This window comes from Pediculus humanus, genomic scaffold, assembly GCF_000006295.1.
Source record: "Pediculus humanus corporis 1103172108281 genomic scaffold, whole genome shotgun sequence".
Classification (NCBI taxonomy): Eukaryota; Metazoa; Arthropoda; class Insecta; order Psocodea; family Pediculidae; genus Pediculus; species Pediculus humanus.
The window spans coordinates 130,054-137,277 of record NW_002987850.1 but is presented as its reverse complement, the minus strand read 5'-3'; positions in this window follow the sequence as shown (position 1 = coordinate 137,277).

Below are 7,224 nucleotides of genomic sequence, written 5' to 3'. Positions count from 1 at the left end.
TCCTCTAGAGAGTATATTAAAAAAAAAAAAAAAACATTTTTTCATTTCATTAAACAGGCATTACATACTCTCTCTCTTTCTCTCCAACATCTTCTCGTACATATATAATTAATGTTTTTACTTTATGTTTTATAACCGTTTTCAAACGTGTCACGTTGACCGCGAAGTGAGTGAAATAAATGAAAAAAACAAAACAAAAACGCAATGTTTAATAATAAAACCAAAAATTTAAAACCCCCAGAATTTAAAATTTAAAAAAAAAAAAAAAAATTTTTTTGTTTTAATTTATAGTTATTGCGACTTTATCCGTTTTTTTTTTTTAATAAAAAACTCTATAAATTATAGTAATAACGACTATTTTGTGATAACTATAATTATAGAGGAGATAAATATATCGATATGGAAAATCAAAAAACGTTTTATTGTGTTGATTTTAATTAAAATTTTCATTTATTATTTTCCTTGTTTCGCCTAAGAGGAAATATAAATAAAAATTATTATTATTATTATTATTATTATTATCGTCGTCGTTTTTATTTTTTTAAAAAAGAAAATTAGTAATTAGGTAACGTTATTGAGAAAAAAAATAAAAAATAAAAACAACATAATTTTATTCCATTAAAATGTAATAATAATAATAATAATAATAATAATAATAATAATAATAATAATAATAATAATAATAATAAATAAGGAAAAAAAAAAATTTTTTTTTTTTTAACGGAATAAATTAAACGTATCGATCGCAGTCGAGTGGGGTAGGGAGGGGAGGGGGGGTAAAAGGATGAAAAGAAAGAAAAAGGTTGAAAAAAAAAAAAACGTTAGAAAAAAAAAACATCAAAGGAAAATAATAGTAAAGAGAGCCTGACGGTGTAACTTTTTTCGTAAAATTTTAATAGGAGAAAACCGCCATTGTGGTTTTTTTTCTTTTTTTTCAAGCGTTATATAATTTATTTTATTTGTTCCGGACTTGAGATTTTTTCACCCGTCGTTATCATTTTCCTCGTTTTTGTCGTCATAGTCGTTTATATGTATTTCACAGTTCAAAAAGAAACAATGAAAAGAAAGAAAGAAAACGAAAAAATATATATAAATAAGAAGAATGAGATGAGAGAGAGAAAGAGAGAGAGTAAAAGAAAAGAAAAGAAAAGAAAAGTAAAGAAAAATAATGGTACAAACGGGAAAAATGAATCTTTCTTTTCCGACCGCAGTAATAAATATTATTTTCAAGAGTTTTAACATTAATAAAACAACCAGAAAACAAACGCGGCGGGGGGGGAGGAGGTGGAAATAAAAAATTTTATGTTTAATTTCGACCTCCCTAATTAAATAATTACACGTTTTAAAAAAAAAAAAAAAACAAAAACTTTAAAGAAAGTATCAAGTATGAAAATGCGTGTACACACACACACACACACACACACTTAACAGTCATTTCCTCGTTCCCTTCCCCTACGCTCCCACACATACACACATACACACACGCACCCACGCACACGCACGCACGCACGTTACTAAAATTCATTTAAAAAATTATAATTAACATTTTTATTTAAATTGCACGCGACTCGAATTCTGGAAAAAAAAAAAAAATAAAGTAAAATTTTCTCATTTCCTCTTCCCCCGTTTTCCCCACCTTCCTCCTCCCTCCACTCCCCTGGCTAACCCGAAGGCAAACACACACACACAAACAAAATGAGGAACACAAATAACATTTTTTATATATTTTCATAGAATTTTCTAGACATTTTATTTGGCGTTAATATTATTTTTATATATTTTATATACTCCGGTGAATATCGTAATAAACTACACGTTATTATTAATTTTCTTTACGAAAAAAAAAAAAAAAAAAAAAAAACAAAATGGCGAAATATATATATGTAAATATTTATTAAAAAATAAATAAAAATTTTCGTTCCGATTTGCGAATTTTATACACAGTTCGAAAGTTGGCAGCCTTGGTAAAAATTTTCATAAATAATTTAAACGAATTGTATTCATTATAAACGTAACTGATCGATTAAGAACTTTTTTTTTTAAAAAAAAAGTTATTCGAATTGAAATCATCTTCTGACACGATTTTTAAAAAAAAAAAAATTTCTTATCATCATCTTTTTGAGCGTTTTTTTTTTTTTTTTTTGGTTAAATTTGAAATCGGGCCCGTCTTTTTCGTAATGTTTTACATAACATAATTTCATCAATACGATCCCAACATTTTTTATAGTTTTCGTGACGTTAAATCATTAAAGTCGTGCAATTAACTAAAAAATAATTTCAACTTTTTTTTTTTTTCTTTTTTTTTCCCTTTCCTTCCACGAAATAAATTTGATCAAGTCAAAAAAAAAAAAAAAAAAAAACATGGGAAAAATGGGGAAAAAATGGATAAAAATAAAAAATAAAAAAAAATAATAATAATAAAACGCCGAAAATAAATTTTTTTTTTTGCATTTTATTTTCGGGTTAAAGGAAAAAAAAAAAAGGAAACGCAAAAAAAAGGAAACGCAAAAAAAAAGGAAAAAAAAAAAAAATTAATTCCGGTTGTTTTTATTGACTAACTAAGAAAGATTACAATGAGTAAAAATCTTGTGTAAATATTTACAATAAAACGATTGGATTCCCGTAGGTGTTTGTAAAAAATTATAATTTTTTTTTTTTTTTTGTTTTCCTTTTGTTTACAAATAAAAAAAAAAAAAAGGGGGGCAAAAAAGGTTTTGAAAAAGGTTTTGAAAAAAGGTTTCAAATAAAATAAATTTTTAAACCCCCAACTTATCACGGTAAAAAAAAAAAAATTTTTTTCATACCACCTTGTTTTTTCCCTCTCTCTCTCTCTCTCCCCCTTTGAATACAATAACGAAATAAATGAAAATTTAACGTTTGATTTTCACGAAAGGTAAAACAAACAAAAAAAAAAAATTTTTAATATCACGATTTTCCTGGGAAGGAAACATTACCCCTCAACCCATCCCTCTCCCGTCCTAAAAAAAAAAAAAATGTAAAAACTTTTCTACAGCAAATGATGTCAAACGTGTAATTTTTTTTTTTTTTTTTTCGCACGAGCCTATTAAAAATTTAGGTTAAACAACAATAACAACAATAACGATATCGAGTCGTTTGGGTTTTTAAAAACAAAACCGGAAACGTTAAATAACAAAACAAACGTCAAAAAAAAAAAAAAAACGAAAATCAATCATTGTCACATCGATAATTTTACATTCGCTAATCAGATTTAATTCGCGCCTTTTTTTTGGCACATTTTCCACGATTCTCATTCCAGTAGAACAACAACAACAACAACAACGTAGGTAGGAAATGAAAACGTTTCAACTTGTCAAATTACAACCCAAAAAAAAAAAAAGTAAAAAAATTTATTACTCGTAATTATTTAAAAAAGGGAATATAAGTCGTTGATAAAAAAGAAAAAAAAACAAACAAACAAACACTCGGGATTTGTCGTCATCATCATCATCATCATCAAGAAAATTTAACTAATTTTACATGCGTGACATTTTTGTACAAATAGAAATCCAACAAGGAAAATCCGAAAACGAAAAACAACCTCAAATAAAATTTATTATTCTTCATTACCTAAATCCTTTCGCTTTTTATGTTTGTTTAAGAAACAAACGAAAATTTTTTTTTTTATTTGTAATTTATTTTTTTCCTGAAAAAAAACTCAAAAATTTTCTTCTTTCTCCTTTACCCTCCCTCTCACTTCCCTCACCCCCGCAAAAAAACCTTATCAACCTTCCTTATTATTATTATTATTATTATTATTATTATTATTATTATTATTATTATTATTATTATTATTATTATTATTATTATTATTATTATTATTTCAAACAAAAAGAAACGCACGTATACACGATTACGTAATTAATTAAAAAAATTTTCCTAAAAAAAAAAAAAAAAAAATGGAACGACCTTAAAATTCTGTTTGTTGAACAACCAACCAAACGACAACCGTTCGACCCAGTCTTTCATCCAAACATAAAACAAAAAAAAAAATGTTTACTCATAATTTAATAAAAAAAAAAAATTTTTCCCTAAAGAAAGTAATAATAATAATGATAATAATAATACATATTTATTTATATAAACGTCCCGATTAATTATAATTTATCACTAGTATAATTATAAGCATTAGTTTTAATTAATTTTTTTTTTTTAAAGGGGGTAAATAATTAAGATAATAAATTACCCTTTTTAAACGTATAATAACCGTTCGAACGTTTTTTTTTTTTTCCACCGCAACATAAAAAAAAACTTACGAAATTATTACCGACAAAAAATAAAAAAATTTTTGTTGTCACATAAAAAAAAAACGATCGAAATTTTTTCCGGTAATTTTTTTAGGAAAAGTCGTCATTAATTAGTTTATCTTATTTGAATAGGTATTCTCCCCTTCCCCCTACCCAAAAAAAAAAAATGGCCGTCGGCGAGAAACAAAAAAAAAAAAAAGAAAAACAGAGGACCGTAATTTAATTTAATTTAATTGCACTTAATTCAAGTTTGTTTTAATTCGAAAAATGTGGAGGAAAAAACGAACAAACAAAAACAAAAATTATTCGTGTTCGAACATGTTTAATATTGTGCTGATGACGTAACAAGGTAATAAAAATATGTAAAAGTTGTAAACATTTTAATAAAATGTTTAATATTATTGATAAAGGCGGAAAAACAAAGGAAAATCGTTTTTGACTATTCGTTCGGCTACCCGTTTGCACCCGTTTGTCTGCTTTTCCTTCCTCAACAAACGAAAATTTTCCTTTTTTTTATTACTTTTTAATTTGTAATTAATAAATTTAACTCGAGTGATTTCAAGTCAAATTTTTCATAAAGATAATAAAATAGTTTATAATTCAGTTAATTTACCCTTAACGTTCTTATAATTAAGACCCTGAGAACTTCCCTTCCAGTAAATAAAAAAAAAAAAAAATGGCGGTAATTTGGTTGCTTTGATCTACAAACAACGTAAAAGCTTTTACGAGAGTTTTTTTTTTTTTTTATATTTTACTACTTTAAATCATATTTTTATTTTATACGTCTCGTACGTGTCGCGACGATGACGTTTTTCTTTTTACCTTTTTACCTTTTTTTTTTTTTTTTTTTTTTTTTTACCCATAACCAAAAACCGACTTTGAAAAAAAAAAATGTCAAACTTCCTCTTTGAAGATGAAGAAGGTCTTTATTACACTTTTTTTAACAAAAAATTTTAAAAAATCGATCGAAATTCTTCATTAGTCGTAATGTTTTTTTTTTTTTTTTTTTATACTACGATACGATTTTATGACTTTTCAATTTGTAAATTTACTGTTTCGATCGTGATCGCAGTCAGTGGCGTACGTAGGAAAAAAAACTAAAAAATCGTTTAAAAAACTTAGCATTCACGTAATAATGTGAGTAAATACAGCTTTTCACATATTTTCCCGCTCGAAATTTTAATACCCCGCTTTCAATTTGAAATCAAATCATCCTCCTCCTCATCATTATTATTATTCTTCTTCGTTAAATTCCCGATATTATTTAGCGGTGTTATCCCGTGATTATCAATTACAAAAATAATATCAAATATCAAATATTTTAACCATCTAATTAATATAATCGAATCAATATTGTTTGTTGAGATTTACGAGAATCAAATACGTGATTACGTATAAAAAAAAAAAAAATAACGGTTTTACGTATGTAAATCATGCAATTATTAAAACAAACATGGCGGAAAATTAAAGCGAGAAAAAAAATGAAATTGTAAAACCCCCCCCCAAAAAAAAAAAAAAAACAAGAAAATTTTCCAGCATGAAATGAACGTATGATAAAAATCCAGGAGCGCAACAATTTTTTTTTTTTTTTTTTTAATTAAGTGTAAGAGTGGTTAAAGCATGCAATTATTATTATTATTAATAAATTTTTTAATACGTGGAGGAAGGGGAGGGGGAAATAAGCGTAGATTCCTCGCAATAACCCTTCCCTTATTTTTTTTTTTTATAAAGGTCAATTAACCTGAAAGCGAGAGTTCGTCAGGCATTCCGAATTTTTTTTTTTTGTTTTTATTTTTTATTTTGTCGCCATTGTTTCGAAAATAGGACTATGAAAACGACTCGGTATTATTTGAATAATTAAAAAAAAAAAGGTAAAAGTTCATTAAATTCAAACCTGATGAGTTGTACGAGGCGAAAAGATGGTGACATAAAATAAAAGCAGAAGTCGAAATGTTGGGGGTGGTAAAAGTTGCAAGAGTGGTAGCAAGAGTGGTAGAAATGGTAAAAAGTAGCGAATAAAAAAAAAAAAAAAACGGTAACGAAAGCTCACTAACATTCCCCCTCCCCCCTCCCCCCGATTAGTTTTCGTGATGTAAATTTTTTTTTTTTTTTTTTGGGAAGGAGAGAAAGGGGATTTACCTCGTTTCGTTTCGTTTTTTTTCTTTTTTTTTTTTGCACGCAATTATTTTTTCAAAAAGTTATTTAAATATATGCACGGGATAAATATTCGCAAAACAAAAAAAAAAAATGACGTCATAACGAACGAAAAGAAAATTATTATTATTATTATTATTATTATTTCCCTCTTCTTAATCGTAACAATTTTTTTTTTCCACTACCGATTGCATTTACTATATAAATTATACGTTTGACGCTTTTTGTAACGTGCATACACACACGCATACACGCACTCACGCACACAAAAGTGCATATTCGTATACATATACATGTAAAATCAACAATAATCTCTCAAGTTCTCCCCACTTTTTTTTTTTTTTTTTTAATAAATATTTCACCATTTTATTTATTACGTAATTTTTTTTTTTTGTTTAGTCGAAAGTAATAAAAATAAAATCTGATAAAAAGGTTTTAGCATGCAAAAGTTTAAGTTGAACTTAAATAAAATAATTAATCTTAACAATAATAAAATAAATAAACAACTAAACTGTATGGAAAACTTTTACGATCGTAATTACCCGATTAAGACTTTCTTCGTTTCATTATTATCATTATTATTATTATTATTATTACTATTATTATTATTATTATTATTTTCTTTCTTCTTATTCGTCTTTCTTAATTTTTATAAAATTAATGATGATGCTGTTTTTTTTAAAAAATTAAATCTCGTGTCGCGTACCGAGTAAAAAAAGTATTCGTTTCGGTTTGTTTGACGCATTTTTTTTTTTTTTTTTAAATGCGTGATGATAATTAACGATGCGTAAAAAAAAAAAAAAAC